This window comes from Suncus etruscus, chromosome 1 (assembly GCF_024139225.1).
Source record: "Suncus etruscus isolate mSunEtr1 chromosome 1, mSunEtr1.pri.cur, whole genome shotgun sequence".
Taxonomy (NCBI): Eukaryota; Metazoa; Chordata; class Mammalia; order Eulipotyphla; family Soricidae; genus Suncus; species Suncus etruscus.
The window spans coordinates 39,874,789-39,901,694 of NC_064848.1; the positions used below are offsets into that span (position 1 = coordinate 39,874,789).

Here is a 26,906-nt window from a genome sequence, read left to right on the forward strand (position 1 = left end):
TTACAAAAAACGACAGAAAATTAGGAATAAGAAGACTACATTACAGTACTTCGAAAATAGAGTTAAAAGTGTAAGACTCATTAATCAATTGTCCTATGTCTGATCAGATTTTTTTATATTCAAAGATTTTATTATAACATTTTACTAAATGCAGAAACAAGCAATTTTCTGCAACTATTTTCTAATATAGAGTAAATAAATATCCTTTCTTAGGATAAAACACATTGTGTACTTACAAATATTTATTCCTAATTTCTATTTTCCCAGAAAGTAATTAACCCTATTGTAAATCCTAGGACCACAATAAAAATGGCTAAAATAAAAAGGTGTAAAAATAATGAAAATGGAAGAGTCATTAAAAAATTAGTTGAGAGCTGGGATTACAGCACAATGGGAGCTTGCTTTGCATGTACGTGACCTGGGTTTGAGTCCCTAACATCCTATATGGTCCCAGAGCAGTCAGGAGTGATTGCTGACTGTTGTGCCAGGAGTAATCCCTAAGCACTGCTGAATAGGACCCTAAAACATAAACCAAAGATTAGCTGAGAGCTATAACTTTATGCTACAAGAGGAAAATGAAACTAGAATGAAATTCAAGTCTCCAATGTTAGTTACCATCAATGGTAATACTATTCACCAAAGACAGAGAATATAAGAAAAGAAACACAACAATGATGAGACTGTTTTAGAAATCTGTCTTCACTGAGAGTTTAAACAGCTGTATTGCAGGATCTTAGGATTCTTCATTAAATCCAAAGTCATGTTAAAGCCCTAATCATTAATGTGACAGAATTTAGAAATAGGGCTTCTTTGTAGGCTGAAAGAGAAATCTCCTGCCCTACTGTTGGCTGAAAATGTCTCCACTCTGAGACATTATTAAGCCAATAGTAACAGCCTTCAAGTCAGCAAAAATCAAAATAAGAAGAAGAAGAAGAAAATAAAGGAAAAGATTTCAAAAGGGGAGGAGACAGAATTGCCACGAAGAGACCATTTAACCAAATCCAACACCAAGACCACTCACCTGTTTGTCGTATAATAATTTGCTAGATAAAGAAACCAGATATAAATTGCAGACATATCTCTAACTTGTCTGTGGACCCTATAAACATTCCATAAAATAGGTAGAAAGCTCTGGGAGTCTCTGTTCTTTTAAACACACCTTTCAATACTACTTCTGGATACTTCCATCCAGCTCCTGCTCAGTGCTCCAAGATTATTCCAAATATTTGTCTGGAAAAAATCAAGCGGTAGTAGAGGTCAAACCCAGGCTCTAACATGGAAAAATACAGACTCTAGCCCTTTGAGCCTTCTTCCCAATCCCCTAAGCCTCAGTTTTAGATTATTCCCACAAAAATAGAATGCCAGTCTTTAGAGGAGGAAACCACTTCTGATGTTACATAGAATGTTCTACATTTTTAAGGATATGAATGTAAATATTTCTGCTAGAGAAGCATTATAATTTTCTATGTATTTAATCATCAAAATTCAAGAAAAATGGTACTGCCTCTCCAGGTTTAAGTTTCCAAATATTTTTCTGAATAATCTCTTTAATGCATCACTCACAACTGATTTATAAATAACTATTTCAATAGGCCACTTTACAAGCAGGATTTGTAATAAAAATAAGCAGTTTGCTATAAGAATATCCTTCCCCCCTCCCTATTCCTTTCCCATCTGAATTCCCCATCTGAAATTCTGCCTGCTTTCTCCCATTCCTTCCTTCTTTTCTTCCTTCTCTTTTTCTCTTTCCCTCTCCTTTTGTCACATTATCCTCCAATCCTCCTTGTTCCTAATCTCTTCAGTATTACCATCTCTCCACAATCAAGTAGCAAAGAAAAAACACATGGAGATATAGCAAGAAAGTAGCTATTACAAGCCTGGAATATCACCCTTACCAAAAGAAACTAATGTTAGACTTCCAGTCTCTTAATAAATAATTGTCAGGAATAATAATTGTCAGGAAATAAACTCCCATTCTCTCAAGAACTGAGCCTATGGAAATGTAAAAAACAATCTGAAGTGACAGGTTTCAATCTTCTCAACACCAGTGTATCAAGTTATTTGCTCCCATGCACAATGTCCCTCTCCTCTAAACACAATGAAGAATATAGATTTAAGCTGCTCATGCAAAAGAACCTAAATGTTGACCTGAAAGTAATACTGTTCTCCCTCTTGAGAACTGAGTAAGAAATACTAAGAAAATATACTCATATTAATAGTGAAAAGGACTGAAAGAGTTCAATGAATGAAGACTAAGGTGGCAATGATGGGACACATATAACATCTGAGTTATTATAAAAGAGCAATCCTGGGCTGGAGCAATAGTGCAGCGGGTGGAGGGGCTTGTCTTGAACACAGTATACCCAGATTAGATCCCCAGCATCTCATTGGGTTCTGTGAGCCTGCCAGGAGTAAAACCTGAACACTGCTGGGCGTAGACCTAAAACAATATACGCCTCCCCCAAAAAAAGGTGAAACAAAGAACTGGTGAGAAGAATAAGCATAGATGACATTAAAAGGCACAGTTAGAGGCAATTATGCACACTTGCCTGGTGAATGAGACCTGGGTTCAATCCTTAGCACTGCAAAGTAAGCAAAATAGAGAGGCAGGTACTACTTAGCAGGTCCAATGAGAAGGAACAGAATAATTAGTCCCTGAGGCTAGATAGCCACTGATTATCTACCAGAGAACACCATATTGTCAGAGGTCATTTTTAGGAGGCTCTGCTTGTTCCATTCAACTGCAACTAACTTGACATTGTCCTTTGCCACAGTATCAAACCCTATTATCCCAACCCCTCAAGTATCCCAGTATATGAGGTAAGTACTCTTTCTCCTTTACTTCATCTAAATATTCTTTTCGCAATAAAGAGTTGTATTAGTTTACAAAGAAAACTTTACATATATAAAACCACCAAGAGAGTTAAGAATCCTATAATATTTACAGCGGAGATGAAAAGGCACAGGAAGGCTGCTACTATGAGAGGTGACTTAAATACTATAAAGCTTAGCTTTTATGGAAGCCTGAAAAAAGCTACCAGGTTTCAATCAAACAAAACAGAAAGCCACTGCTGAAAAAGGAATGTGCTCTGAGAAGGTTTCATACTGTAAATGAAACCATAGTAATTATGAACAACACTTCAAATAATTAAAAGTAGTTCAGGTTAAAAATTCTAATCGTAGGAAAACAAATACTTTCACTTCAAAACCCACTAAAAAATAATCCAAAGATGTATGTTAAAAATTTTAAATTATGACAACCAAATAAGTAGAGATGGAATATATAATTCATAAATTTATAAATATTTATAAGCTTATTAATTATATTATAAATTATATTACTTTTATTGAAGGGAAGTAATCAAGCAATATAAAAATGTATTCAAGTAATCTAAAATATAACAGAAACAATTAAAACTTATAAAGAAAAATACAACCAAAAACAACCAAAATACTGCTTGCTATTTCTTTTATACATAGTACATTATATTGTAAATAAACATATGTACTTTTGTCATACTCAAAAAATTAAAAGTACATATTCTATAATTAACTATAGTATTGTTACTTTTAATAATTAATATATGGAAGTGATAGTCTCATACTAAAGACCCAGAAAGGACTTCAGTGGGTGGGGAGATAAGGAGATGGAAACTTTGGTGCAATGATGTTACTGGTTCTACACATAGCACCATATGCTCCCCCAAGCAATGTTAGATTTGGGTAACCGTCAGAGGAAACTATAGTACACTATGTTTAAGCAATACCACATTGATAATGTGGCTTATAAATATATGTAAATTTTTTATGGATGCTATATGTATGGATAAAATTAAAAGAAGTCTAGCATTTGCTTCAAAATTGGAATGGGACAAGAAAAACAAGACTAATCATGAATTAGTCTAATGAATTCACTAATCATGAATAAAGCTAAAGCTTTAGAACTGACCGTGATGATGATTCAATGTAATAAGTACACAATAAAGGGTAAATTTGAAAATGTCATAAAAATTTAAAAATAAGAGATTAATAGTAAAAAAAAAATGTTTAGTAACAGATCAGAACAATGGCACAATGGCTAGGGCACTTGCCTTACATTCGGCTTACCCAGCTCAATGCCTGGCATCCGGGTCACCAGAGTCCCCCAGGACTGATTCCTTAGCCAAAAGTAAGTCCTAAGAACTACTGATATGGTCCAAAATAATTTAGTACTAATGTTGAAGATTTGGACTATATAAGGGTGATTATTTAACTTTGTGATTTACAATATATTTTCTTAAATTCTGTGACCCTTCTTCTGCAAAATAAGAACTTCATCTCAAACTAATAAGTTATCTGAAAAAATTATCACTGGTACATACTTCCAAAGAAATAATTTTATTTGCATTTTTAATTCTAAAAAATTAAATAAATTATTATGAAAATGTTCCTTCTAAAATTAGTATAAGTAATTTTATTTTTACCATTAAAAATAAATTTTCACCAATTTTATTCTGGATATAATGCTTATTTTGCCAAAATGTTCTAGATAACAGGCCAAGAACAGACGCATATGTCTCTAAAATATTCTATTCCGTGAGGGGGCAAATAGAGCAGAAAGTGAGAAACAACTGTTGCTGTTCCACTTCTGAACATTAGTATAGTACAAAACAAAATCAGCATCTTCAGAAATTAAGGGGATGGCCAGAAAGTTCTTAAACAGAAATTAGTTTAAAGTGAAACAAACTTACATGTCATCATATATATTCAAATGACAGTTCAATACACTGAAATCACCCAATACAAATAAGCTTGATATAAGATAGTATAATTATTCACAATTACAAAGATGCACATAAATCAAAAGCACTGCTCTAAAAATCTACATATTTCAAATAAATTTTCATGAAATCCTACCTTCATTTATTTTCCCAGAATTTTCTAATAGTAGGGTAGTACTACTAAAAAGAAAAATGTATATACATACATAATGTAGAAATTTAAGTATTACTCATCGGCTTGAAATTTTGTAAATAAATCAAGCTATCTAAATGCCACTTTTAAAATATTTTTGAAAAAAGATACTTTATTCCTGCCACGTCTATACAAATACATTTACATTAACATGCTCATAAAATTTTGGCTTTAAAAGTTACTTCTTAAATTAAGCATATTGACAATTATTGGTTCATTACATTTTCAAAGATTAGGTATGCTCATTCCTTAACTAAAGCTTCTGTAAAATGCATAACTTTATTTACCAAATTTACAATTTACTTTTGAAATATGAATTTATATTTCAGTTTGTGATGCTTTTAAAATCCCTTACATCCAATTGTGAAAAAATATAGAGCAAAATGAAACTTAAAAAATAAATACCACAAAGACATTAAAATTCACTGAGGTATAGTAATATAAATAATTAGTCTTAAAGAAGAAACTGGCTCTGCTATTAGTAGATTATCTTAAAGGTTAATCTTACCTGTTTAAAAAAATAATGTACTATGAAAATCAGTTTTGTTTACTTTCCATTGTAGTATATGTATTTCCTTCCTACTGTGTCACCACTTGAAGAGGAAAAAAAATTTTGGGGGGGTTTCTGGGCTATACCCAGTGACGCTCCGAGTTTACTCTTGGTTATGCACTCAGAAATCACTCCTGGCCTGGGGAACTACATAGGACACCAAAAGGGGATCGAACCCCTGTCCGTCCTAGGTTAGCTGTGCAAGGCAAGCACCCTACAGCTTGCACCACCACTCCGCCCCCTCATAATTTCTTTTAAAAGAAATGAAAAAGCAATACACACAAATACACAAGAAATATTATAACACCTATATCTGAGCACACAAATTTATCTATTTTTGGACAGAACCAATATTCAAGCCAGAGTCAACAACAATGAAATCATGAGACCCAAACCTTTTTTTTTATCTTTATTTAAACACCGTGATTACAAACATGATTATAGTTGTATGATTACAGTCATGTAAAGAGCACCCCCCTTCACCGGTGCAACATTCCCACCACCAATTTCCCAGATCTCCCTCCTCCCTACCCCCCTACACCTGTACTCGAGACAGGCTTTCTACTTCCCTCATTCATTCACATTTTATGATAGTTTTCAGTGTAGTCATCTCTGCAACTGCACTCATCACTCTATGTGATGAGCTGCATGTCCTGAGCTGCACCTACCAGCCCTCATCTCTCTTGTCTCTGAGATACTGTTAAAAATGTCCTTCATTTTTCTTAAAGCCCATAGATGAGTGAAACCATTCTGCGTCTTTCTCTCTCCCTCTGACTTACTTCACTCAGCATAGTAGATTCCATGTACATCCATGTATTGGAAAATTTCATGACTTCATCTCTCCTGATGGCTGCATAGTATTCCATTGTGTATATGTACCACAGTTTCTTCAGCCACTCATCTGTTGAAGGGCATCTTGGTTGTTTCCAGAGTCTGGCTATTGTAAATAGCGCTGCAATGAATATAGGAGTAAGGAAGGGATTTTTGTATTGTATTTTTGTGTTTCTTGGGTATATTCCTAGGAGTGGTATAGCTGGATCATATGGAAGCTCAATTTCCAGTTTGTGAAGGAATCTCCATATCGCTTTCCATAAAGGTTGTACTAGACGGCATTCCCACCAGCAGTGAAAAAGAGTTCCTTTCTCTCCACATCCCCGCCAGCACTGCTTGTTTTCCTTTTTTGTGATGTGTGCCAATCTCAGTGGCGTGAGGTGGTACCTCATAGTAGTTTTGATTTGCATCTCCCTGACGATTAGTGATGTTGAACATCTTTTCATGTGCCTTTTGGCCATTTGCCTTTCTTCTTTTTCAAAGTGTCTGTTCATTTCTTCTCCCCATTTTTTGATGGGGTTAGTTGTTTTTTTCTTGTATAGTTCTGTCAGTACCTTGTAAATTTTGGATATTAGCCCTTTATCTGATGTGTATTGGGTGAATAATTTCTCCCACTCAGTGGGTGGCCTTTGTATTCTGGGCACTATTTCCTTTGAGATGCAGAAGCTTTTCAGCTTAATATAGTCCCATCTGTTTATCTCTGCTTCCACTTGCTTGGAAAGTGCCGTCTCCTCCTTAAAGATGCCTTTAGTCTCAATGTCCTGGAGTGTTTCACCTACATGTTGTTCTATATACCTTATAGTTTCAGTTCTGATATCAAGGTCTTTAATCCATTTGGATTTTACCTTTGTACATGGTGTTAGCTGTGGGTCTGAGTTCGCTTTTTTGCAAGTGGCTAACCAGTTGTGCCAACACCACTTGTTGAATAGGCTTTCCCTGCTCCATTTAGGATTTCTTGCTCCTTTATCAAAAACAAGGTGGTTATATGTCTGAGGAACCTTCTCTGAGTACTCAAGCCTATTCCACTGATCTGAGGGGAGACCCAAACTTAAACAACCACATTTAAGGTGATTGTTATGATGACAAGCTGGGGCGAGGGGTGATAGTATGGGTTAGACTCTAAATATTGGTGGAGAGAGCTTGATGCTGGTGGTGGAGTTGGTCCTGAAACATTGTATGTCTCAACCCCAACTATGAATACTATGAATAGTTTTGTAAATCACAATGTTTTAAATTTAAAAAATATATATATAATGTTCCCTCTCAGTACATACCTAACTAAGCCTCCCTTTTTAACAGTCAATCTCTACTAAAAATGGTGACTAGAAAAAGATTTATATACACCTGATAAAGTAAATTCACCTCTGTTCTCCCACTACCTGCTTAAACTTAGTGGAATTCTGGTTGTAAAATTTTTTCAATATTAAGGAACTGGACTCAACAAGTCAAGAATACTTCTTGGACAGAATACTGCTGGACAATTTCTCAGAGATATATATGCCCTTTCAGATGAACTACTCAATTCAGAAACTTTGGCTCCAGAGATAGCTAGCCATTTATAAAGCACTCACTACTGGGACATAATTTTCTTAAGAGAAAGAAAGAAATGTGCCAAAGAATTAATTTTGTGTCACAGAACACTCTGGTGTGGCTTCTAAATTGGTAACAGACTCTCCAGAGAAATTACTTAGGTTCCTGCCCTTTTTGCCTGCCTGGAATGAGGCAATCCTCCAGTGGGTGCCAGCAGACTTGTCCTTGGTACTTAGAAAAAGCAGGGATACTCAAGTGTCCCCGTGGGACTCTGAAATACAGCCAGCAGTGACAATATGTTAGGAATTATCCACTGCAGGAGAAAAGACATACAGAAGGTATTTGTCATTCCTCAGTTGCCCTCCCAGACAGGATTTTGTAAGACCTCTACGACAATACTGTGGCAGAGCAGTATGTGGCTTTGTCAGTTGTAACTGGAATGTTTCCTTGGGATAAAGGCCTATCAGGGGTCTTCAAACTACGGCCCACAGGCCACATATTGTATTTATTCCCATTTTGTTTCTTCACTTCTAAATAAGATATATGCAGTGTGCATAGATATTTGTTCATAATTTTTGTTTTTACTATAATCTGGCCCTCCACAGTCTGAAGGACAGTGAACTGGCCCCCTGTTTAAAAAGTTTGAGGACCCCTGGATGATACGGAATAGAGACGATTTCCAATACAGACAAAAATACAGGAATAGGTAGTGGGAAGATAAGGCTAGAATTGCTTCAACTCATCTCCTCACACAATTACCTCCAATTCATGCTCTTTGCCAAAGACATTTTAGGGCTTTTCCTCATAAATTTTAAAAATGATTCTTTCATTTATTTCCTTACTCTAAATTGTTTCTCCCAATATAAAATCAATTTTACAAACACTTCAAGATGTTGTCTATAATAACAACTACATGATTGTCACTGACCTTTTTCTGCTTGTTTGTGTTTATTTCCTTTTTTTGGGTCACACTTGTCTGTGCTCAGAGCTTACCCCTAGTTCTGTGCTCAAGGATAACTCGTGGTGGAATCAGTAGACCATAGGGGATGCTGGGAATCAAACAAGACAATAATGATGGGGTCTGAGAGATAGCACAAGGTAAGCCTGCCTTGCATGTGGCCGACCCAGGATGGACCCCGTTCCATTCATGGCATTCCACGTGGTCCCCAGAGCTTTCCAGGAGTGATTTCTGAGCACAGAGCCAGGAGTAATCCCTAAGCATCACCAGGTGTGGCCCAAAACCAATCACTTAATCAATAAACCTTTAAAATTCATTATTAAAAAAGACAACAATAATGTATCATCTTACAACAATGAGGATGGCACATATCAAAAATACTAGGAACAATTTCTTTTGGAGAGAATGTGGTGAGAAAGGAACTCATCTACTGCTGATAGAAAAACTACCTCTATGGAAGACAATTTGAAGGGTTCTCAGTAAACTCAAAATTGAGCTTTCATATAACCCAGCAATCCCTTTTGGGTATATTCCCCCAGGACAGAAAAGCATTTATCCAAAAGAATATATGCACACCACTACTCACTGCAGCTCTTTGTACAATAGCTAAGACTTGGAATCACCATAGATATCCAACAACAGACAAGTGGATCATATACAATGTAATACTACATAACTGTAAGGAATGATGCAAACATGCAATTTGCAGCAATATGCATGGAACTAGATGATATTATGTTAAATGCAATAATGTGGAAGAAGACAGATAGATAATGATATCATTTAATGTGGTATTTAGAATAACTGCATGAAGAAACACAATCGTCTAAATGGTAATCGTCTTGAACACTGTTGGCTCCAAGAGTATAGTGGAAAGGAAACTGAATGGAAGATGACGTACACAAAAGCTTATATTCTTCTTTATATTATACTTCAAAAAGACCTGCAGCAACAGATACAACTATTTAGATTTATCAGGTGTCAAATTTCTAGTAGGTAAGTTTCTCTTGGGTTTTGAGTTCATGTTAGAACCAAGTTATAGGGATTTTTTTCGCTTGTTATTTTTATCCCCAGATGCACCCCTATGGCATTGTTCCTTTTTGCATAGGCACATTAAAATGGGGAAATCTTACCCATGGAATGAAGTTCTTATCTAATAAGGATAGGAACTCCTACATTTTTTATTGCAGGATGCCTTCCACTCTGAACATGTGTCATTGTGTCTTCAGTAGATCAGACATTGGCGAATCACCCGTGAACCTTGGATCCCATCTTTGGAATCAGCAAGGTTTTCTGCACCAGAACCAGGAAGCGAACATTTACCAGAAAAAACCCTAGTTCTGCCCTGCCACCAACTTGCTCGAGGGTAGGTTCGACTGACACCCTGACACTTGTAAACAGCAATAACTTGCTTTCAGGGTGTTTTTTTCTGCCTGCCACCTAATGGTGAAATGAAACCAGAAGACATTGTGTGACACCCTGACTTCAACATAGGATCTGTACAAAAAACAATATCTCTACTGAAGCCTGACTGAGACAACCGTGATTGAGAACATTTCCTGAAACCATGAAAAAAAACTTTGGGGTTTAACAACTTAGTATACCCAGAGCCTGTAGTTGGTCTATGGCAGGATGCTTCATGGGTAGGGACACTGTTTTTTAGGCCAAAGGTTTTTTTCTTTATTCCCCAACTTTTGCTGTGCCAATGCAAAACACTGCCATCCTTTGTTGGTTTGTTTTCTTTATAGAACCTTAGAACCTGAATTACTTTGTTTTTATCTCATATTTCTGCATTTTTCTATGAAATTAAAGGAAACAAAAGAAAGGATGGTTCCCAAGGGCCAAGCGGTCTCAGGTGAATTGGTGGAGATAAAAAAGGGCAGAACTAAATATCCACGCCAAAGTCAACAAAGGAATCAAGAGACCTAAACTTTAACAATCTAAACTTTAAACAAATGGGTCTGTTATACTGGCCGGCCAGGGGGCAAAGTGTGGTGGTACGGAATACACTTTGGAAACATTAGTGGATGGAGGTCGACACTGGTAGTGGTGTTGGCCCTGATTCATTGTATGTCTAAAATCCAATTATAAAGGACTATATGTAAGGCAAGATGGTTTCAACCGCTCCAGACCCTTCTTTTTGTGTTTTGTTTTTGTCAATAAAATAAAATTTAGAAAAAAAGAACACTGTATTTTCCGGCATATCAGATGACTTTTGAAACAAAAAAAAAGTCAATCGAAAATTGGGGATCATCTTATATGCCGAGTATATCCTGAACAACGTTTTGATTCACCAATCAATGAAAATGGCCTGGATATTGCCACGAAACGAATTTTCCAACTCGATCTTGCACCAATCACTGCAAGGCTGCTCGGACCGCCTCTCTAACTCAGCCAATCCAAGCAGGCTTTTTATGCATGCAAATTAGACAATGTTCTGGACCCGAATCTACACTGTAAAAAGCCTGCTCAGATTGGCCAGAGTCAGAAAGGAAGTCTAAAATTATGGGGTCCTTATACATCCGGTGGTCTTATATGCCAAAAAATACGGTAGTATTAGTTGTCTTAATTTTAAGCAAATCAGCCATTACTTTTTAATAATTTACAAACATCCAATGTACTAAAAAACAGCCACTGCCTTCTTTCATCAAATTTTAAATGATCACATACTTCCTTCATTACTGGACATAGGCAGATTTTGCTAATACTTCCACCCCATTTAACTATGTACCTTCATATCTAATTTTCTTTATATTGTGTTACTTATGCACATATTAATACCATTGTAAAACTGTAAACTTCAGGTGCCCACATATCTAGTTCTAATTAAATCATAAGCAATAGAAAAATACAAGCAACTAATATATAAGTTCTTGATTTAATTGAAAACAGTAGTATTTATACTATAAAATAAGGTGCTCAATTCCATGAGTAGAGAAGAATCTAATTCTTTCAACATGAATCAGAATTTGAATTGTGACATGTGAATCATCCCAAAGGATATAGAACTTAGCAGAGAATGTGGTAAGCTCAAGGGATGGAAAACATCTTTTCCCAAGAAAGAACATATCCTGAGGCAATGACACAGCACAAAAAAAAAAAAAAATAGAAAATTATATGGCAGTGGTCCCCTATGACTAAACTAGCAAACTACATACACTGTCTTCGTGGCTGATACAATGCCTTAGCAAGGGAAGTAGGGGTAATGGTCAATTACTAAAAGGTCTTTTCTGGAAAAAAAAATTTCAATTTGCCCAAGGAGAAGAGAACTAATGATAAACAAACAAACAAACAAACAGGTGTTCGATTGTTAAAAACAGACCTAGCAGAAAATGTGATGAAAGCCATGGTAAACACACACACACACACACACACACACACACACACACAAAGTCAATCAAAAAATAAAATCAAAGAAATTTAATGGAGGGACCAGAGAGGCAGCTCAGAAAGGGGTAAGGCACTTACCATACATGCAAATGACACAGATTTCATCCCCAGCACAGCAGATGATACCCTAAGTCCCACCAGAAATGATTCCTAAGCACAATGCCAGAGTAAGCTCAGTACAACAGGATGCATCTGATCATTAAAGAGAAATGATCCCAAGCTTCCCATAGGTCAGTCTCAGATCTTAAATAGGGTATACAAACCCAAAGGACAACACAGAGTCTTTTATTTGGAAATAAAGGCTTGCCTGCCTCTTCTTTGCAAACGTCCTACTTTCCTAGTAAACTTTCCTAGGCCTGATACTGTCTCTGTGAATGCTATCCCAAGCCCAAGTACTTGTTCACCAATTCCCAACAAGGTGCATAAATGATCTAAGGTGAAAAAAAGTTGGAGGTATGAAAGGAAGAAGTCACTGCCCACTGACAGTTTCTAAAGACAGAAGTGGTTCATTAAAAAATAAATAAATAGGGGTCAGAGCAATAGCACAGCGGTAAGGTGTTTGCCTTGCAAGCGGCTGACCCAGGACGGACCTCGGTTGCATACCTGGCGTCCCATATGGTCTCCCTAGCCAGGAGCGATTTCTGAGTGCACAGCCAGGAGTAACCCTGGAGCATCACCGGGTGTGGCCCAAAATCCAATAAATAAATAAATGAAATAAAAACTGGATATAGATAAGAAAGAACTGGGGTTAAAATGTATAAATCTGAATAAAAAATAGAGTAGGTGAGCAGCATTTCATCCTCTTGTCCTCTCATAAAAATGCTAGCCTAGTTACCTAGAATCACTACCACTTGTGTCTGGATGCCCTCAATACCCTATGGGAACCTCCCTCAAAAACTATTAATAGGATGGATAATTAAGTTAAAAATAGAAACAATGATGCACAGAGAATCACAGTATAGAAATTAGGGCGCATGTACTGCAATACATCTGACATGGGATCAGTCCTCAGCACCAACTGGCCTCTCAAGTATCACTAGGTACAGTCCTTGTAGCCCCCGTGCTCCAACAAGATGGCCCTCATTGTCCCAGCACCTGATTCAGGCAGCACTGAATCCTCAGGCCCAAGCACTGAACCACTGGTCAGTTGAACAAGTATTGCTGGTGGTCCCTAGGGTTCCTAAACACCAAATGGGGCACCACAAGATAAATGAAAAAAATCATTTCATAGTAAATATCAAGCAGAAGTAAAGACCATCATGAGTCATCACTATAAATGAGTTGCACATTCATAACATGTTTATTACAGTCAACACACCAATCAAGGTATATTGTTTCTGATTTCTTCTTTTAACTAGGTGTTATTTGATGTCCTTTGTTTCTGACACAACTGTGAAAACAAAACACATGGATAATTATATTAATCAAGTCTAAATAAGGAATATCAAGATATCTTGGATAACAATCACCTGTGAGATAATCTGAGCATCCTTATAGAGTCATATACATGCCAGCAAGTTCTATGATGAGAAATAAATTTTTATTTATAGAGGGGAATATATATTAAACATATTGGTCATAATCTCTTTCGAAACAAAGTCACCTCTGAATCTTCTGTTATTTGAATCTGTAAACACTCATGAAAAAAATGTTCTATAACACAAGCTGCATTTTTTATAGGAATAATCTGTATTCCTCTGAGAGCAACAGATATGAAGTAGGGTTGTCATTATGAGATGTTCTACACTACTAAGAATATATGGGGAAAAGATGAAAATTTGAGTGTTGTAGGCAAGATTCCAACCAGCTCAAGTAGGAATCTGTTACAAATATGTAAAAATTTGTAATTAATATGAACCTCTCTGAACATGAACCTTAGTCACATAAGACAAGTATGGTTCAGTCCAATCCCCCAATTACTAAACAACAGGCAACTTCAATCAACAATATTGTTTAGTTACCTGATATCATCCCCTAAGACAAGGGTCATCTTGATAACTAGCATATTCTCCCTGAAAATAGTTTTTATATTATAATCTTTCTCACAATGAAAACTATTTGCTTATTAATTACCTCACCTACTAATTAACATTCATTAACTCCATCTTACTATAGTACTCAGTGGACTAAAAGATAATATGTAGATTATAAACTTTCACTTTCTAACAAAAAAGCCTATCTCCTTTAAGTAGTACAGCTTTGGACCTGGGGTGTTTTTTTATTGCTCCTGCTGCAGCTATTGTTTGCCATTTCCTTTCATTTAAGTGGTCAGAAAACGCAGAATGAAATATATTAAAAATTATGCCACAAATCAAACTAATTCAGAACCAATATGTTCTCACAAAATAATGACCATCCCTACCCAATCCTTGTTATGTTTTGTAATCTTGGTTATAACATATACTGAACGATAACCAAAATTTTTATCCAGTCCACTATATGACAATCACATAAATTTTTCAAAAGCTGTGAAACATACAACTCTCAACAAATGTTATAAATATGTAAGCAGGTCAGAAAAATTTAAAAGTATGTAAGCAGGTCAGAAAAGTTGAGCATGCAGTCTGAAGATAAAGTTTTAGACTCAATACTGAAATTATTTTCCAATTATATTTTTTTCAGAAGGTAGGTTATGAAAGGTTGTGTAAATATTTGTTACTCACCTTTTTCTTTTGCTAATTAATTACCTAATAGCTTTCAAAATTAGAAATGTTTTTAAATTTTATTTCACCATGACCAGTGGCTTCTCAAAAACTAAGACTTCAAAATTCTAAAATTTTAAGCAACTTTTGGAAAGGGCATTTAAATTCCCCAAAATGAGCATGAATTTAAAGAGATTACAATGTCAAAAGCCCAAAACACACAGTTGAAACCAAAAGACAATTCACTACAAAAGTGAAGTAAAAGAGAAATCCTAACTTAAAAAAAAATCTGAATAGTTTAACCATACAATAGTATGCAGGGATAAGCAGTAATTAAATATGAATGTAGACTATGTGGATAAATCCCCAAATACAAATGGAATTTGAACAAAAGGGAAACCTTTTGGTTTTCTACTAAATGGCTCCACATATTTGATAATAATCACAACCACAGATCATAACCACATCAAAGAATACAAAGTACCTCCTCAAAGATGGCCAGGTTGGGGAAGCAGCAAAGTGACATAAGGAAACAGTTGGGAATTATGGATATCTTTATTATCTTGACTGTAGGAATAGTTTTACATGAGCCAAAATACAACACATTGTACACTTTATAGAGTTATCGAGACAATTCTAAAACATACTTTAATGGAAATATGAAGTAGAAGTTCTGAAAATAAAATTATTATTATTCATTATTATTAATAATAATAATTCAACTCCTAAAGAGTTGAATCTGAATATTCTGAATTTAGCAACAGCGATTCCCTGAACTTAATGGAGTTGGCTTGGAAACAATAATGCAGGACCAGAAGATGTTTATTCTTTTGTTCTCCTACCTTAGCGGTAAAAACAGATCTAAATATACTTGGTAACTTAATATATAGCAATATCACAATAACTAATTACACTGCTATACTTTTCTAGAAAGAAATCAGATAATTATACTTGCTAGTCCCAGAAAAAGTTTTGTTAGGTTAATAATGAGTTTAGTTAGGTTAGAGTGGTATAAGTCACATGTGCTCTCTAGATCTATGTGTTGGTATGGGTAAATGTGTGCTACCAGCCCACATAAACAGTGTCTGAGCATGTTGCCAACATCTCCCTGTTTTTTGTTTGTTTGTTTGTTTGTTTGTATGTTTTGCTTTTTGGGCCACACCAAGCGATGCTCAGGGGTTACTCCTGGCTATGTGCTCAGAAATCGCTCCTTACTTAATGGACCATATGGGACGCTGGGGGACAGAACCATGGTCTGTCCTAGGTTACAGTGTATGCAAGGCAAATGCCCCACCACTTGCGCCACTGCTCTGGCCCCATCATCTCCCCTCTTGAAATGTGGACTTTCCTACTTTCATGCTAGGTTGTATACCAGGGCTCTCTCCACCTTTGGAAAAGCCCACTTCTCTCAAGAGCTCTACTCTTTCTTCCTCTCATCCCTTCCTCTGGATTTTCAAATAAAACATGTTTTTAGTTCAAATAATAATAATGTGGTATAAGCATCAAAACATACCACCATGGGAATTTCTCTGTCTATGACTTACATACTTTTAAAACATGGTATTTTATCATTGCTTTTAATGGACAAGGTTATCAAGATTTAATGATCTTTCAGTTTGCTACTTAGATTTAAACTGTAAAGAGGAAAGAAAATGGTAAAACATCCAAGAAAGGCCAGAGACAACAACATCGGGCCTCCACAAAATATTAAAAATGTAACCCAAAGCAGACTTACTGACATTAAATCATTAACACACCCTAAAGACATTTTTTCTTGAGTTTATTTTATGGTTTTTTTTGGGGGGGGGGTGGTGAGGCTGGATTTTTTTTTCCTTCCTTACAATGTTTCCTTTTTCATTTTCCTCTCATGTATTTATTTATAGCACCTTAGATCTGAAGATAGACTTACAGGAAAATAATAACAATGAAGACTATTTTCCTCGACATAAACAAAGCTAAAAGGAGGATAAAGATAAGAAGTCCTTGTACCAAAAAAAATGTAATCACCATCCCACCACAGGCCAAAGATAAAGACCAAGAATTTCAGTCTGTTTTATTTTTCCCCAGTTATTGTCGAGACCACACCTAGTAGTCCTGACTGGGGTTAGAGGGAAATCATAGATCCACTCCAGGAAGTGCAGGGAAGGGGAAAGTCTGCAAGGTCCACATAAATGCTACCACTTGAGCATTACATGACTCTCAGGCCTGTCCTGTTAAAACAGTTTTATTTTTTAAACAAGGGCCAAATTTGATATGCCTCAATACAAAAATGTAACAGAAGGGCCAGAGCAGTGGCACAGCCTAGGACGGACCTTGGTTCAATCCACCAGCATCCAATATGGTCCCCCAAGCCATTAGCAATTTCTTAGCACATAGCCAGGAGTAACCCCTGAACATCACAGGGTGTGGCCCAAAAAACGAAGAACAAACAAATAAAGGTAATAGAAACAACTAACCCAGTTTTTGTTGTGGTATTATTTAAATAATATAAAATCTTACATTTTTCCAAAAGAGAGCAGAATTAATGAGATATTTTGCCAGTATTCAGTTCTGATTTGAAAGATAAATTCTGTTGCCAGATTCCCAAGTCTTTACAAGACATTAGTAGTACTTATATTTCATCTATGCCAAAGTTAACATTTATCTTTAAGAGATAGTAGGGAAAATATTTTTAAAAAGTAATGCTCTTATGAAACACTTAGAAAACTAAGAGTCAGTTTAGAAGGGTGGGCCCATTTCCCAGTGAATACCAGGAAAAAGAAAACAATTGGATTCAGGCCAAAAATAAAATGCCATTTTTCCTCAAATAGCAGTTTTCTTTCTACTCACACATCAAATTACCACAATAATGCTTAGGCAACTATAGCAGCCTCCTATTTGACCTCTCCTCCTAACTAGTACATTCTTCAAAGTTTTGCCCAATTACTGCCTAAGCAAGTCCTTAAGAACTTAATAATAAAATAAATTTTATCTCTCTCATCCTTCCACAATCCACCAAAATATACTTATGGTCTTTAAAGGATCCTTAAAGAATGCCATTAAAAAGAAAGCATTAGGATAGATCCTAACACAATATGATTAATGTTCATGTTAGAAAAGATCGGACAGACTATGCCAAAGAAAACCCAGGTAAAACCATAGGGAGAAGAGAGCCATCCACAAGCGACTTTCCTGGACTGCCAACAAATAATACTCATGCTACTTCAAATTACCGTGTTTGCCATCGTATAAGACAACTGGGCGTATAAGATGACTCCCTAATTTTGCAGTTAAAACATAGGTTTAGGCCTATATTCACTGTATCAGACAGAACGTTCCTGTACTGCATGTGCTGCATGTGTTCCTGTGCTCATGTACTACAGTGAGCCAATCACAACAAGCAAAGGTTCAAAGGTTCTACTGTAATAGACTTCCTCTCTGACTCTGGCCAATCTGAGCAGGCTTTTTACAGTGTAGATTTGGGTCCAGAACATTGTCTAATTTGCATGCATTAAAAACCCTGCTTGGATTGGCTGAGTTAGAGAGGCGGTCCGAGCAGCCTTGCAGTGACTGGTGCAGGATCGAGTTGGAAAATTCGTTTTGTGGCAATATTCAGACAATTTTCATTTAGCGGCATATTGAAACATTTTTCAGGATATACTCGGCGTATAAGACGACCCCCAATTTTCGGTTGACTTTTTTTTGTTTCAAAAGTCGTCCAATACACCGGAAAATAAGGTAGTATAACTGTTACGACATGCGAAACTTTTATATTTTCTTGGGTGTCCATTTGTTCCCAAATCTGATAGTAAATCCAAAACTGTATCTTCACTTTATTTTCTGTTGGCCCATTGACATTCTAATCTATATTACTTACTACCTAAGTAACTATTTTAGAGCTTCTCAGGAAATTTGTCACAGGAAAAAAGGGATTATTTCATTTTAGCAATCATTTCCTTTTTTGTTTTAGTTTTTGGGCCACACCAGGTGGCACTCAGGAATTATTCCTGGCTCTGTGATCAGAAATCGCTCCTGGCAGGCTGAGGAACCATATGAGATGCTGGGACTCAAACACAGACCCTCCCAGGCCAGCTGCATGCAAGGCAAACACCCTACCTCTGTGCTATCGCTCTGGCCCCAACAACCATTTCCTTTTTAAAACGTAGTGTTTCAGGACCAGAGCAATAGCATGGCGGCAAGACATTTGCCTTGCATGCAAAAGGACGGTGGTTCAAATTCCAGCATCCCTGAGCCTGCCAGGACTGATTTCTGAGCATAGAGCCAGGAATACAGGAGTAACCCCGGAGTACTGCCGAGTGTGACCCAAAAACAAAAACAAAAACAAAACAAAAAAAAAAGTAGTGTTTTAACTTCTTGTGCTTATCCACTGGAAACCCTCTATAGCTTTCAACGGATTCATGCCAATTTTTTAATGCTAAACTATTTCCTGACTATACTTTAATAATACTTTTTTTATTCAATATACTAACTTGCAGATAATATACCTATCTTGGTTTAAATATGGGATTGATAATTTAACTATCAAATTAAATTCTACGTTAGTTTTAATATGCTTTTTGAGGAACAAATATTAAGTTTTAGGAAACACTAAAAATTATATGTGTGTATATATACACTATATATAGATATATTTAGCCTATGTTTCCAAACTTATTGCCCCTTTATAGAAAAAAATTACTCAATATGCCCCTGAAATTTACCTTCTTTAAGCAGAAAGATAAGAAGTGACACAAAACTGCACCCAAGGCTACTACCTCCCCCTGGACTATTCAGAGTTCTTGAGGGATATGATTATCAGATATTTGGGACTCTTAAGAGGAATACCCAAGTAGGTACTTTCGAAAACACTTTATATATATCATCAAACACCAGAAATATCAAGAAACTGTCACTTTACTTTTAGGTACAGGATCTTTCCCAATGTGCTATTTGCTCTAGCACATATAGAAGAAAGGATTTCCATTCTAACTTACAGAAGTAGTTTGTGCCTATTAAAGATATTAAAAATAAAATAAATCTACAGTGACCAAGAGTTAGCATAATAAGCAGGGCATTTTCCTTACTGGAGCCAACCTGGGATTAATCCCTGGCATTCCATATGGTTTCCCAGAGTTCACCAAGAGTAATCCCTGAGTGCAAGGAGTAAACCCTGAGCACTGTGGCCCAAAACATAAAATAATAAAACCTACATGCTATTCAGCCCACAATTGTCAGGTCTAATATGTCAGATTTGGTGTTAATCTGATGAAAATAATCTGCTTTAAACTCAGAAATTATCCATCTTTTAGGTAATTATCTGCCACCTTCGAGCTACAAAACCTTTATTTTCTTTAATTTGCTGTTCAATTTTTATTTGAAACATAATTTAAATAATAAAAAATAATTGGAACACTTCACAAATTTACATGTCATCCTAATACAGGGGCAATGCAAATCCTTCTCCTGTACCACTTCAATTTTAGTATTCCCTAAAATCTTAACCCCAATCTAAACACACAAATGTCCCATTTCTTTGTAAAGGACACACTACTTCACCCTTCCCCAACACAACCCTTCAGGACTTAAAGGCCAGCGCATAATTATACTCTAAGTATTACAGGAAACTTTTATTATCCTCCCCTCCAACCTGAGATCCAGTAAACTCTAGAAACAGTCTCACTTCCTACATACATAACATTTAATATATTTTTATATATAACGCATATAGTATATATATATATATATATATATATACATAGTATATGTAGCATTTAAAAGGTATCTCAAATGCCACCATGTTTTACCAAAGGTGCTCATTATGCAAGATTGGAATCTGAGGCATACTGAAAACTTTAAGAGTCCTCTATCTCTTCCCAAGCTTTAAATATTAATTTCAGAAATAGAAGAGAATGAGAACGTGAGAAAGAAAATGAGAGATGTCAAGTAGTCTTACCCAAGAAGGAAAGGGAACAGAAATAAGAGGAGTGGAAATGAATTTAAAGGGCCTCCAAAACTAACTTAAGTGACAGTGACAGTGCCTAATTGGGAGGTGGGGGGAAATATCCCTAAACCCTGTTTCTCTCCATCTAAATTTAAAAAAAAAAATGTAATTCTCAATTTTGCTCAGATAAGAGGCAATGAAAATAATACAAATCACTTAAATTGATTCAATCAGGAACTCCTTGCAATATATCTTTACTAAGCATAACTAAAATTTATTTCTGTCCATCAGAAATCCATCTACCATATATTATTATGTTTTATTTTTTAACAAAAGAAAACACAAAAGATTATGAAAACCTTTGGAGAGTAAAACTTAGGTATAAGGAAACTCAGACTAAATTCTCATTAGTGGGGGAAAAAATGTCTGCAAATCCAGGAGTCACCAGAAATAGTTCCTAAAGTGTAATGATATTAAAGGCAAAGCAACTGTCCAAAGGAGTAACAGTTAAGCAATTCTAAAAGCCTGGTTCTTAACTACAACTTGTTTAGTTGGCAACATAAGTGGCTGTCAATTTTTTCTCTTACAAAGATAGAAAATTTTAGGAATTTAAGGGGTAGAAAATTCTTTTCCACCTAGGCAACTCATCGGAGGCACTGTAGCTTTGAAAGACACAGAAAAATCAAAAGTGACAGACAGTCGCTAAAGCTATAGTTGTGGCCCAGACTTAATATACTGAAATTTGGATTTTACAAATTTTCACAAGTTATATACTTTTCGATTTTTCTCGGTATTTAAAAATGTACATAGCATATTTAGTTCTAAACATTACAAGCCACTATTGGCTGCAACAGGTGGGTTTTAGCTCATCCCTTACCTCTGTTTTAAGGCCCCTACAGAGAATTGTAAAGAGTCCAATCTAGGGATCCACCCCACACCCACACACTTGCAAATGACCAGTCAGCAGGGACAATTTACTAGACAAAATAATCCCCACCACTGTTTACATTATCATCCGCCCTTATCAAGGGCAGTTAGATCCAAAGTCTTCCATGGCATCTTCAAAGTTGAAGTCAGGAAGCTTAAAGTTTTGTTGGCTAAGGTTTTAAAGACAACTGTTTTCCCTAAATTCTAACAGTGACTCAACTAGATGGCATAGAAAAAAGAAATGATGATTGGATCTTCATAGAAGTTTACTAAAGTGATTTATTCCTAGACTGAACATGGAAGGGAAAAAAAAAAAAACAAACACCGAAGTCCCAACCCAAATGACTTCCCGTTCATTTTTCAAGATTAGTTGTCTCTGTAGAAGTAATCTAAGTGAAGAAAGTCTGTGGAAAGACAACAGAGGGATGTTTGCTGGATGAGTCTGGCCACTTTTTCTGTTTTGCACCTCCTGAAAGAAAGTGAAGCTATTTCCTCCCCAATCCCACCCCCCACCCCCACCCCAAGTCTTGGTCCTCCTATCTGATGATAGGACTGAAACTCTAGCTGCCACCCACACCCTCCTGGCTAAGGCACTTAGCACCAGGCTCAGCTTCCTTCTTAGCAGAGAAATTCCAGCAGTCCCAGCCTTACAGACGGAATGAGATGAAGTCTCCAACCTGGAACTAGCCCCCCCAATCTAGGAGATTGCTCCTCCGGGGCTCATGCTAGCCTCTCCTCCCCACAATCCAGCAGGAATTTTAGAGTGATCGAAAGAGAATTGACCAAATGCTTCTTGCAGAGGACAGGAGCAGGAAATGGACACCCTCACCCACATACCATACCCATACTCCCCCCAACTCCAAAATAAAAAATAAAAAAGCTTCTCCCAAACTGTGCTTCCCAGGGCACATCCGGTATCCCAGGGGCTGCACAACAGCAAACAAAGGAGGATTGGAAGAGGGAAGCCAGAGCAAAATGCTTCCATCTGAGGGAGCTGCGTAGGAAAGGGCCAGATCCTTCTGGGGTGCAAGGGTTTGAAGAAAGGGGTGGTGGGCGGGAAGGCGTGTCCCAAAGAGTGGCACGTTCTGAATTGAATTCCCTACAAGTTGCCTAGGCGAGACGCCTATCCGGGTGCAATTCTCCTGCACCCAGACACAGCACATCATCAGAGGTCCCGCGTAATAGGGGTGGGGTGGGGGGGAGCTGCAGAAAAAGATGGGGGGGGGGGGGCAGCAGTGCAGAGCAACAGGCTTTTCCTTAACTCGTTGTGGAATGAGTGCCCAGATCTGAGCATCCCTGCAGGATAAAGAACAACTTTGCCCCGTTTCAAAGAGGGGGTCCCCTGTGCAAGGGCGGGGACGGGAGCTGAGGGGCTTGGGGAGTTGCAAAGGAAACTTCTAGGCCCCCGGAGTCCCTCCGAAGAGTCTGAGGAAGAGGAGAAGAGGAAGAGGAGGAGGAGGAGCGACTTCCCCGCACAGGCCGCTCGCGGCTGCCCGGGCGGAGGAGGCGTCCGGAGCCGCCCGCACCCGGCCGAGCTCAACGAGGCGCCCGCGCGCGTTTGCCCGCCAGCCGACGCGAGCGCCTGAGGGGGCCGGGGGCGGCGCTCCACGGGAGCCTCCCGGCCCGGGGCTTGGGGGGATTGGGGGGCCCGGCTCCCGCTTACCCGGCTCGCGGCGGTCGCCTCGAGGAGCCGGGGGGTCGCCGGGGGACGCGGGGGAAGGCTCGCCGCGCCTCGCCCACGCTCGCTGGGCTCCTCTTCCGAAGACGCGAGAGCCCGCGGGGGGGAAAGCGCTCGCGGGGGAGAAACTTATCCCGCGGCAGCCGGCCGGCAGGCAAGCCGACGCCGGGCTCGCTCGCGCTCCGGCGCGCCCCCACCGCCTCCCCCTCCCTCTCCGTCTCTCGGCGCGCGCCAACTCGGGCTGCTAAGGCGGCGGCGGCGCGGCCCCGGCTGCCTGGCTGCGTGACGCCTCTGCGGCCTAACGGGGCCGCCTCGGCCAATCAGGGGGCGCGTGGGTCGTGGGTTTGGGGGGTTTTTTAAACTAGCGGGCTGAGGGCGCTGGGCCTACAGCATGGTCAGCACTGTGCTGTGTAGAGTGGCCCAAGGAAGCATTGGGTGTCCCGTTACATTTTTCCATGTCAGATTGCAAGGAGGAAGAGTTTTTTTTTTGGGGGGGGCCAGTGTTCCCCCAGGCAATAATTGGAATATGCTACTTCTAAATGAGTATTATTTATTTCTCTGATTCTTATTAATTATTACTTAATTGCTTATTAAGTAATACTAATTACTTATTCATTGTTTCTCTGATTTATTCTCATTACACAGTCATCCTTCATCTTTACTTCATCTGATAACCTGTGGGATCTTGGAGCTTCTAGTTCTTCTAGGGGCTTTAAAAAATCTTTTTGACAATATTTGGTATAGACTCGTTCTAAAACATGATTATTGATTTTTCCCATGTTCTCATTGCACAGTCATTCTTCATCTTTAATCTGAAACCTGTGGGGGATCTGGGGGCTTCTAGTTCTTCTAGGAGCCTTAAAAAAAACTTTTGACAATATTTGGAATAGATTTATTCTAAAAGATGATTATTTATCTGACGTTCTAATTTCACTGATCTGCCTTCATCTTTACTTAATCTGACAACCTGTGGGATTTGGTAGCTTCTTGTGTCTTTTAGGGACCTTAAAAAACCATGCATTTCTCTAGGCAACTTGTAGTTAGGGGAAGGATGGTTAGTAATTTCTTTCTTTTCCTGTTTGTTATTTGGGGGGGCATACCCAGCGACACTTAGGGATACTCTGGTTCTTTGCTCAGAAATCGCTCCTGGCTGGCTCTGGGGACCATATGGGATGCTAAAGATAGAACCCTGATGGTGTTTCCGAGGTTGGCTGCGTGCAAGGGCAAATGCCCTGCCACTGTGCTATCGCTCTGGCCCACGTATGGCTAATAATTTCTAAGTAACTTTTTAGCACATTAGTAATCAGACCTGTGATCAAGTAAAGTAGGAAATGATTTGAAATTCACAGAAGAACAACACTCCATTCTTGTATGTGAGTTTGTCTCTTATATCCTTGTTTTCCAAAGTCTCGAGCATCTTTTCTTGGAAGAAAATTTTTCTCTTTCAAATATGTTAGGATACTCAGAACTAAAGTTTTAAATTATATTTAAATAGTCTTATCATGAGTAAAAAAGTGCTGTTTCTCTTTGACTGGCTTGTAATGTTTCTGACTTGCCTATGAAAATATTCTCTTATATTTATCCAATTTTCACCAAATTTTTGAAAGCACATTCTAGTAATCTGTGATGCCAAGAACCAAACTTTGGTGCAAGGCAAAAGCCTGGTACTATCGCATCTGCCCCAAAATACCCTAAATATTATAGAAGTAATAAGGCAGTGGACTGTATTACACTTGTTTAAAAGTACTTTTTAAGTAAAGTAAAATCTTCCAGAAAAAAAAAAGGTATATAAGCTGATTACATAGAATGAAAGAATGAATGTCTTTTATGCAGCAGTAAGTTGGAACTCAACTCGATTCACATAGATAAATGTTTCTATATTTTATCACTCAATCTCTGAGATCTGAAGTTCTGTAGGTCCTGCTTTGTCCCTAGTGATGTCTTCATAGGAAACTATCTCAGGATTGGCTCAGTTTAACGATAATTTAACAAGTGAAAATATATATTAGGTAAGTGACACAATGTTGATCCTCTGCAACTCTACAACTATGAAAGATGCAAGATTTTCTTTATAAAAAAATTAACATCTACTGCAATGAGTTCCTGGAAATTGTCCCTTTTCATACCAAGAACTTTTCAGTTGTGTTCAAGTATATAGTCGTATCCTCCTTTTCTACCAGTCTGACTGATGAGAGTCTGTCACTTACTGATTTGTGTTTTTTGAACTCCAAAATCAACACACTATGTAACTTTGGGGGGATTCTAATTGTAGACTATTTCTGTGCCACTAACCAGATGTGATTCTTTTTTTTTTTTTTTTTTTTTGATTTTTGGGCCTCACCCGGTAATGCTCAGGGTTTACTCCTGGCTATGTGCTCAGAAGTTGCTCTGGCTTGGGGGACCATATGGGACACCCGGGGGATCGAACCGCGGTCCATCCAAGGCTAGCACAGGCAAGGCAGGCACCTTACCTTTAGCGCCACCGCCCGGCCCTGTGATTCTTAATAATAGTGCTTCATTTAATCGTGAACTAGATAGCACATTTGTGTCACCCTCTGCCTAAAATGACAAACATCCAGGGTGAATTTAATTATAGTTTGAGGAAAAATTTTATATTCTGTTTATTGGTTGACAAACTGACTTTATGACTTTTTCATCTAGGGTTGTTGGGGTTTGTTTACAATTTTCTTGCCAGTTTGTTTGATGTTGAAAAATAGATATTTTTAAACTATTTGTTTTCTCCATTGAAAACAGAAAAGATTTTTTACCAAACAAGGAAAAAGACATGATTTTAAAAAAATACATGTGAATCTAGGAGAGAGCTGCTTGAGGGAAGGAATGGCTCAGAGAGAATCCCAAAGTATGCAAAAAATGTCAAATTCTCTTCTGAGTAGCACATAGAATAATCTGTCCTTCTGCACATAACAAACTAATTCTAGACGAATAGAGGCACCAAAACCTACAGTGTCACCCCCTTTTTAAGGGAAATGGAATCAGCCTTTACCTTATACCTTCTGACTGAATTCACTATATTTTGTACCTTAAGAATTCTAACGTGGTGAGTAAATTCTGCAAGAAAGGATTGGAACTAGTTTATTTTGCAGAAAGAATGCAGCCAAACATTATTCCAAAATCTCTTAATTAAGTTTATACAAACTAGAATGTTATTATTTCTAATCTCTCTCCTACAAAATATTTCTTTTGCAGTATGCATACACTGCGGGTGTAGGTTAGTTGTCCAAATAAACATCAGGCAAAACAAGCAATAACAATAATGTAAAAAAAAAATGTGCAAGTTGCACAATCTTTTTTAGGCAATGTTCCTCCCTTTGTATAGTTAAATAATAAAAAATAATTTGGGAATTTTTGAAAACTGAGTGAATCATTGAATCACATATTACTGAGAATTCATTTCATTTCTTGTATTTCCATTTGTAGAAGTCTCATATAAGTTCTCTTTAATATTAAATTACTTTGCAATTGGTTTTCTGTTATGTGCAAGTAAAACTTTCAAACTGATGAAATAT

At 37.6% G+C, this 26,906-nt stretch overlaps 1 protein-coding gene and 1 non-coding gene across 2 annotated transcripts in view; both read right to left on the reverse strand.

Annotated features, from left to right (window-relative positions):
- MPDZ (multiple PDZ domain crumbs cell polarity complex component) overlaps positions 1-23,479 on the reverse strand; it is a 174,445-nt gene extending 150,966 nt beyond the window's left edge. Inside the window, exon 1 of the mRNA XM_049769299.1 lies at positions 23,365-23,479. The gene's annotated coding sequence lies outside the window, so the exon portion shown is untranslated. The remainder of the gene's footprint in view (positions 1-23,364) is intronic.
- On the reverse strand, positions 20,232-20,335 carry LOC126029888 (U6 spliceosomal RNA). The gene has a single exon (XR_007503058.1). It is a non-coding gene; the product is annotated as a U6 spliceosomal RNA (small nuclear RNA).
- Positions 23,480-26,906: the final 3,427 nt, after the last annotated feature.